Source organism: Octopus sinensis, linkage group LG4 (genome assembly GCF_006345805.1).
Source record: "Octopus sinensis linkage group LG4, ASM634580v1, whole genome shotgun sequence".
Lineage (NCBI taxonomy): Eukaryota > Metazoa > Mollusca > Cephalopoda > Octopoda > Octopodidae > Octopus > Octopus sinensis.
In genome coordinates, this window is record NC_043000.1 from 93623241 (window position 1) to 93633240 (window position 10000).

Sequence of the window (10000 nt, forward strand, 5' to 3'; positions counted from 1 at the left end):
AATAACAATACCGACAACAACGATTATGATGATGGTCGTTCAGACAATGATGATGATGATGATGATGAGGACAATGTTGATGATGATAACAATTGCTATAACCATTGTCTTGAAAATGATAATGATGTTGGTGATCGTAATGGTGATGAAAATGGCAAGGATGATGGTAATAATGGGAATCGCTATAACCATTTTCTTCAAACTTATGATGACGGTAGCAACAGTTGCAATCATTGTGATGACCATCATCATCACCATCATCATCATCATCATCATCATCATCTTCATCATCATCATCGTTATGACCATTGTGTTCAAAATTGATGATGACAATGATGATGATGATGGTGATGAAAACATCCACTGCAATCACGGTTACCTTATATATGAAAATAAAGATGATGATGATGATGATGAAGAGGGAGAAGAGGGCAATGAGGAAGAGGATAAGTCACAGCAAAAGAGAAAGGAAAATCATTCGCCAACAGTAAGACGAATATTGGTGATAATTGTGTTGTTGTTGTTGTTGATGATGGTGATGATGATGGTAGGGATAATGGTGATGATGATGGTAGGGATAATGGTGATGATGATTATGATGATGATCATGATGATCATGATGATGGCAATAACGATGATAAATCGTAATAAAAGCAAATAGCAGATAACTTGCACAGCCGTATGAAAAATATTGATGTTGAAGTCTATGCTGATGATTGTGATGGTATTAACAACAACAACAACAGCAGCAATAATAATAATAATAATAAAAATGATAATAATAATAATAATAATAATAATAATAATAATAATAATAATGACCATAGTAATAGTGGTTATAAAGGACGATGAAAATTTATAGTGAAATTAATAGCGATATCTGTACGAAAAATATTTCAGATAACAAAGATAGTGATGATAATGTTGATTAGAAAGATGACATCATGATGATGTTGATGATGATGATGATGATGATGATGCTGTTGATGGTGATAATGATAATGTTAATAAGTAAATAGTAAAAGTAATAACAATAACCGTCAACAACTCCTAAGTTGTTGAGCCCATGTGATGGTGATAAATGACGACAACGGCGACAACATCAAGACTCGCTGATGATGACGACGGTGCTGATAATGTTGTTGATGACTGTGATAATGACGATAAAGGTCATTGTAAAAGTAATAGCGATGGCAATAACTAACACATCGACTGAACGACAACGGTGATTAGGATGATGATGATGACAACGACGACGACGATGACAACAAAGATAGTGATGATGACCACGACGACAGTGATGAAGATGATGATGATGATGATGGTGATGATGATGACGATGGTGATGATGGTGATAATGATGATGATGCTGAGCGACAGCGATAATGATGATGTTGGTGTTGATGGTGGTGATGGTGCTGGTGTCGATGGTGATTATAATGAGCTTAATAACATTGAGAAGAGTAAATTGCAAGCACCATAATAAGAGGAATATCAATGGTGACAGTAGTGCAATAACAATAATAATAATAATAATAATAATAATAATAATAATAATAATAATGATAATAATAGCAATGATAATGCAAATAATAATAATAATGGAAAGTATAGCAATAAGAAGAATATTGATGGTTACAACGGTAGGCAATAAGGCTGCTGCAGCTGCTGGTGATGGTAATTGTAACAACAACAGCAACAACAACAATAATAATAATAATAATAATAATAATAATTGTAGGTGTAAAAGTAACAATAACAATAAAATTTGTATTAGTGATAACAAGAAGTGTATCTGTATTGGATGATGGTATCGATGTATTAATAGTTGTAGTAGTGTCCATAGTGGTACAAAAAGAACGGACAGATAGCGGTGGTGGTGGTGGTGGTGGATTGTGGGTGGTGAGAGAGAAATAGGTTTCTGTCTGGTTGGATGATTTGTACTGCTTTCCTAGAGGGCTGAGAGAAGTTGGACATCTTGGATAAGTTCTTATATTTCAAATTAATCCTGGATTTAAGATCAATAATTTCTCCTCTTCTCCCTCTGCTAGCGCCATCACTTTGCTTCTGCCTCGGCCGTTGCCGTTGTGGTTGCTACCACTATATATCTCTGCAATTACTAAAACACTGCTTTACCACTATCAGTAAAACAGCACTCCATTAACACTATCATCACAACGACAACAACATCAACAATAAAACTAACATCTATTACTACTACTACTACTACTGATATTATCTATAAACAAAAACCAGCAATATTGCTACTCCAAACCTCTCTAACTTCATAATCACCACAGCCATCACCACCACCACCATCATCACTTCTACTGTTTCTGCTGCTGCTGCTGTTGTTGTTGTTAAGCAACAAGACGGGTAAGGGTAATTAGGTGATGGTCTAGGGCTTAGGGGCGGGAAACCCCAGACCTTAGAAAAAAAAAAACTTTGGTCGTCTTGTTGTAGTCGAGGGCTCTTCGTTGACGCCTGACCCCACTGGGAGGTGGCCCTCGAAGTTGCTGGAAATGGAGATCTTCAGGTCCAAATTCTTGAACAGCTGCTGCTGCTGCTTCTGCTACTACTACTACTACTAGTACTACTAATAGTCCTTTCTACTGAAGACACGAGGCCTTGAAATTTTGGGGAAGGGGGCCAGTCAATCAGATCGAATCCAGTAAGCAATTGGTACTTAATTTATTGACTCTGAAAGGATAAAAGGCAAAGTCAATCTTGGTGGAATATGAACTCATAACGTAGTAGTAGACAAAATACTGCTTAACAACTGGTTACTTGATTTACCAACCCCGAAAGGATAAAAGGCAAAGTTGACCTCGGCGGAATTTGAACTCAGAACATAAAGACAGACAAAACACCACTAAGCACTTCATCTGGTGTGTTAACGTTTCCCTTACCCAATTGAAATCATCATCGTCATCATCATCATCATCATCGTTTAACGTCCGCTTTCCATGCTAGCATGGGTCAGACGATTTGACTGAGGACTGGTGAACCAGATAGCTGCACCAGGCTCGAATCTGAAGTATTACTTAAAAAAAAAACCATGAATGGAAATATTTGTAATGTAAAATTGTTGTCGTAGTAAAAGTAGATTTTACTTTTTATATTTATTTCTTTAGGTCTGAAATTAGTCAATTTTGAAACAGTGGACATATAGCGGAAAAGAAATGTGTGCTATTTATAAGTTTTGCGTTGATATTTCTAGAGTCTATCACTTGTGACGTTTGTACTGTTGACACATTTCAATATCAAGTTCTTGCAAGCACTTTCATTGCATGTCATTATATATATATATATATATATATATATAATATATATATATATAATATATATATATATATATATATATAATATATATATATATATATATAATATATATATATATATATATATACACACAAATAATCAAAAAAACAGAATGGAATAGAAAAGGAAGAAATAAAAAGCTAAGGAACAAAAAATAATGACAAAACATAAATTTGAATACGTAGGTTTTTGTTTTCTTGTTGATTTGTCTTTTATTATTCATATTTATATTCTTTGAAGGGTAAGCTAATTGCCTTCTTGTAGAGTACTTGTGGTCTTGCATCTTTCTTTTTCTTTTCTTTTTGTTATTTTGGTTTAGGTCATATGTTCATTTTAGGAAATTTCGTAACTTTATGAATCAGACTAACAGACAAACAGCTCACATAAAAAGCAGACCAACAATAATAATAATAATAATAATAATAATCACATGATCATGTGACCGACCAGGCTATCAGATGTTGCTACACATCGCTGGTCACAATGCGCTTCGCATTGTTTTAGCCTACAGATGACGCCACCCTGCTGGCTAATCGAGCAGGCCAACAGAAGAAAGTGTGAGAGAAAGTTGTGACGAAAGAGTACAGCAGGGACCTCCACCACCCCCTGCCGGAGCCTCGTGGAGCTTTAGGTGTTTTCGCTCAATAAACACTCACAACACCCAGTCTGGGAATCGAAACCGCGATCCTATGACCTCGAGTCCGCTGCCCTAACCACTGGGCCATTGCGTCTCCACAATAATAATAATAATAATAATAATAATAATGGTTTAAAATTTTGGCACAAGGCCAACAATTTTGCGAGCAGGGCTTAGTCGATTACATCAAACTCAGTGCTCAACTGGTACTTAATTTATCGACCCCGAAAGGTAGAGATATATAAAGTCTACCTTGGTAGGATTTGAACTCAGAGCATAAGGATGGATGAAATGCCACTAAGCATTTTTCCCAGTATGCTAAAGATTTTACCAGCTTGCTGCCTTAATAATAATAATAATAATAATAATAATAATAATGATTACTAAATAAATATTTGGCAAACTGCTCTTACATCATCGTAAACAAGTAATATCAATTAAAGACGGTGTATTGTTGCATTGAGTTTTATATTACAAAATCCTCCAATAAATAGAAAACAAGAAAAAAACCAATGTGCTACCCCGCCCACTCTCAGCTCTACTTAACCGCCCCCCAAACCCTAAAAGTAGAAAAATTAGAATTCTATAAAAAGAAACATTAGATCTCAAGTGGTATTGGTCATGGTTAGGTTTGTGGTGAATGGTGGTTTTTTTGTTAGGTTGTGCCGGTGGATTCACATAGGTATCAGATACAACATGTAGTAGTAGTGGTGGTAGTAGTAGTAGGAGTAGCAGTAGTGGTAGACTATGAAAGAGGAAAGGGAAGCACGAACCTCAGTTTACAGTTTTAAATATATTTTGCCCCCTTCAGCTTTCATTTGCCTATCGTCATCATCATCATCATCATTATGATTATTATTATTGATACAAGGGAGGCTGCAGGTGTGGGCTTAAAAAACATTTTTTTTTTAATGGATAATAAAAAAAAAAAATGAAAAACAAAAGTTACAAACATCTTTCCTTATTTGCCGGCTGTTTCCTCTTACACCGTCTATAAATGCACCGACGTAAATGATGACGCTAAAAATATCGAGGATGAGGAGGCAGAGAATAACAATGATGATGATGATTTTAAAATATGATTTATATTATTTTTTTGTTTTTGTTTTTGGGTTTTTTTTTTACCTGGTGTTAATTTGTTATTACATAGGATGCAATCCGATCCCTTAAACAACATATTTGCACTCAACATTTACTCCCCCTCCCTCAGCCACCGCACCCATCACCCCTCCCACCCCATCATGACCCCCTTTTTTTTTGGCTTAATCACTCTTATGAAGTAATGCCATTAGACTACACATTCCTTAGCCATCGTTAATTCCTTGCTTTAGAAAAATGAAACAAATAACAATAATAATAATAATAATGATAATAATAATTATAAAGCAACAAACACACAAACCTGGCCTACAACAACAACAACAATAAAAGAATCTCAAGAATATTATTTTTGGGTGTTTTTATTAATTTTATATTATAATGTAATCATACGTATCTTCGTTAAACTTATTCCTCACCTGAGTGACGTCATTTGAGAGAATATCAATTATTCATTCCTGTGACTAGACAGAGACTAAGCTAATGATCACATGATAGATAGAGTTGCACGTGGGGAGTATTGTTGATGGAATGCATCACTCTCCCTCCTCCAGCCCCAGTATATTACTGTTAGTAATTTGGATCCAACAAGAGTGCTTCTGCATAGTTGGTTAACATGTCATGTCAGTAATAACAGCCAAATTTCACTTAACCCGTTAGCACTCAGATTACTTTTATAAATGTAATACTTATTTATTCACATTGTTTGAAATTAATCCTGCATTATCTTGTAGCTTTGAGGTTTAAATATGATTGCTTATTATTAGAATAACATTGTAGGGTACACATGAGAGGTCAGGTCTGGATGGTTTGAACATGAAACAGGTAAAATATTTGGGCCAGATATAGCTGGATTAGATGCTTAAATGTTAACCTTTTTGTTACCAACCTACCTGAGATTGCCCCAGGTTCTAAGACACAAACATCCTGTTTTAAAGCAATCTAAATTCAAATCTCCCATCAAAATTTCAAGTTAATGAAGTTCCAAGTCTCACCTTAACAATGACAAAATTATTTTAATTATTTATTAAATTTTTTTAAAAATTGGAGCAAAGGTCGTATATTTCAGCAGAAATATAGTCATGAGGGGTTAAATCATACCCTGCTTTCTTATATATTGAATAAAGACACCCTGAAGTGCAACATGTAACCAAAGCCCAAGCTCCGGTGGTGCATTTTGTAATCCACCCCGGTATCCAGTGTCACAGAATGCAGGGCATCAGCATAGGAATAGGCTAGCTTGTAAAATGAAAACCAAGTAATAGAAATGACAACATATTGAAGACAAGTATGGTATTCAATGCTTTATAAGACATACACATGTATTTGTTGCTGAACACTAATGAGATGAGTTGCTACATTATGCAACGTTTCTACAATTGTTATGCAATTATTATGACATTTTGAGGAAACATATGTATGAGCTATAAAGCATAAAAACCACACATATATACATATACATATATATACATATATATATATATATATATATATATATATATATATATATATATGCAACAAGAACTGCACTGTTTACCTTCTTGTACTTTGAGTGTATGCTATGACATCCCATCACTACCTTCTATATCTCCTTTTCAGATACTGCCACCCACCTCTATATGATGTGGAGTAGCCATGTATCTCCTCTGTAGCAAGATAGTAATGCTTATCCTTTTATAGTACTTCAGCCTTTCAACTATACTTTAGCATAATACAACGTTCCTTCTGAAATATCCCCTTCAGCTTAGTAACAACAGGTTTTTGTCCTTTTTCCTTTTCTCTTTTACTGTCTTACAAGTTACTCAGCTACCTCACTGATGCTGGTGGCATGAAAAAACAGTGCCCAGTATACACTATTGTGATTGGTGTTTGTAAGAGCATCCAGCTGTACAAAACCATGCCAATACTGATACTGGAACTCGTGAAGCCCTGTAATTCCCCGGATCTTGTCAAAATGTCTAATCCATGTCAGCATCGAAAAATAGACATCAAATAATGTTTGTGGTGATGACGATGATCATGATCATTGTATTGGTTGTTGAAAATTATCAGAGTAATACTGAATTTTTTTTGCCTTCCAATCCCCCACTGTAAGTCAGTAAAATATATACCAGTTCAGCTTTACTATTTGACTAATTCAATCACTAAAAAAAAAAGAACCAAACCCAATATCTAAAAAATAAAACAAACAGTAAAAAAAAAATGAAAATGTTTGGACTGTGGCATTATTTCCATTCTGATAGCATCTACTTTTGACATAACACTCTACTAGTGATCAGGACTTTACTGTCTATATATATATATATATATATATACATACATATATATATATATATGTAAATATGTGTATGTATACGTATCTTTCTTTCTCCATATCTATACATCTACCTAATCAGCAAACAAGCATGCTTTCAGTTTTTCTATTTCACTGTGTTCCATTGTGCACCACTCTTAGTCTTCCATTCTCCATTCTTTTACTCTGACTACTAAATTTAGTTGTCAATTCTGACAGATTACTATGTCATGCTATGACCTGACCCCGGCTTTGTATAGGGATCTCAAGCAATTAGCTTTCTTCGCAACCAAACTGTCACTTCTGTAGCATTCTAGTATTTTTGTCTTTGCCAACTATTAGTAACATTTTAACCTGTGACACTCTTGCAGATAGCATATTAAATTTCTCTGTCTGCAATAGTCAATTCCATTTAAGATATTGGAGACAGAATATGTATATATATATATATATGTATGTGTGTGTGTGTGTTGAAAAATATATTGAAAAAAGTGTTTTATTGATTTACAAAATAAACAAAAATATAGTAAACATGACCCCAGAACACAAATATTAGAAATTTTAGTTTGATTGATCAACGTTTGATTGAGATTTTGATTTTTTGATTTTTTGGGGGCTTCTTTTTTATCTTTTTTTTTTGTTGTGGTGGTAGGGGGTCTTGTTTCTTTTGATTCTTTGAGTGAATTTATTTTGAAATTTATTATCATGATCAGTAAAGATATATGATGGCAACAAATTTCAAGGAAATGGATTTCACAAACTGATGTGGAAGTCTCTGCTGGAAGCGGAGGATGCTGCATAGAAGTTTTAATATTGACTTTATTTAGAGTCATGATACAGAATCAGAAGAAAAGTTGTAATCGGATGGCTTGTTAAGCCTTAAGTACCCCACATAAAGGTGGGGAAACTTTACTGTGTAATGACGTCCTCAGCAAGCCAGTGGATTACGGATCTTATGGATCAACCATGGATATGTGGTAAGATTTTACTTCATAACCATAAGGTTCCAGGTTCAGTCCCACTGGCTGGCATCATACCTTGAGCAAGTAACTGCTACGATAGCTCTGATCTGAACAAAGCCTAATGATTGGATTTTGTAGATGGAGGCTCAAAAAAGACATTGTCTATGGGTATGTATGTGTATGTGTGTGTTCGTATATGTGTGTATATGTATGTGTGTGTGTTGTTTCCTCCTTGGTTTGATACTGTGTGACAGTTGTAAATGAGTGTCACTATCATTCCTCTCTCTTTGTAAAGCATGAGCAGAGAAACCAGCCAACCAACCAACCAACCAACCAGCCAACAAACCAACTAACCAGTACTTACATTGGCTATTATTATGTAGAGATATGTTATTTTATTCATTTCACTGATTTCTATAAATCTATGAGACATGTTAAGACAAGAATATTTATTAATTCAAGAAGGTCCATTCCCTTCATTTCTTTTCTGACAAAGAACTTTACCATAAACATTAGAATTCACCTATTTTCACAGCAAAAATCTTATGGAATCCAACCATCTTCTTTGGCTACTATTCCTGGGAGAATCATGGTAGCAGATTCCTGAGGCACCTCCTCCATAGGATCTTATCAGAAGTAACCATCATTAGACTTCCCAGCAGGATTCCGGCAGTGTCCAACTGACTCTATAGATATCATCCAACCATCTTGTTTTTGGTCTACCTGTAGGTCCCCTGCCATTTGGTTTAGCTTGAAGAATTTATCTTGTGATTTTCTCCTATGACATTTCTGATTACATACCTGTAGAACCAGAGCCTGGCTTGGAAACTTATCCAAATTGGCAAACTTAGGTCAGATTTTTACTGACACATCAATTACAAACATCCTTGGACTCATTCTTGTTAAAGAATGGTTGATTTGGCAAAATCATTAAAGCACCAGACAAAATGTCTTCCTGCATGTCTTCTGGTTATTTACATTCTGAGTTCAAATTCCATGTTTCATTTTTCTGAGATAGAAAAATATGATACCAGTCAACTACTGGAAATGTGTTGCATTTTGAAAGAATTATTTTTACTGCTTGCGACCACTTTAATGTGACTGTCCTCTAAGAGACAACAATACTACCATTTAACCATAGGAAGACATCTCCTCCAGCTGGTTTATTCAGTCCACTTCTCACACCCAACATTTATTGCAAGCAGGAGATAACGTCTGCCACCCTAGTTCCAAGACTTAATTATTTTTACATAATTAGCCTTTCTCCATACATGTATATGTGGAAATAGGTATAGCCACTCAAAATTTCATTATGCTTGACTGTTGAAAGCAGTTTTATAAACCAATCTGTCTTTTGTTGAAGAATGTCATGTTTAACGATGGTTTATTGATGCAGGATGACTTACTTTAAATACCATTTTTTAATTTTGGTAAATATTTACCATGGAGGCACACTGTCCCAGTGGTTAGGACAGCGGACTTGTGGTCGGAGGATCGCAATTTCGATTCTCAGACTGGGCGTTGTATGTATGTATTGAGTGAAAACACCTAAAAGTTCCATGAGGCTCCGGCAAGGGGTGGTGGCGACCCCTGTTGTACTCTTTCGCCACAACTTTCTCTCACTCTCTCTTCCTGTTTCTTGAGTAATGCTGTGATGGACTGGCGTCCCATCCAGCTGAGCAGCGGGGT

The 10000-nt window shown here is 35.2% G+C and overlaps 1 protein-coding gene across 6 annotated transcripts in view; it reads left to right on the forward strand.

The window, feature by feature from the left end:
* Positions 1-10000, forward strand: part of LOC115211031 (myocyte-specific enhancer factor 2C) — a 226189-nt gene that overhangs the window by 31954 nt on the left and 184235 nt on the right. The window lies entirely within an intron of this gene.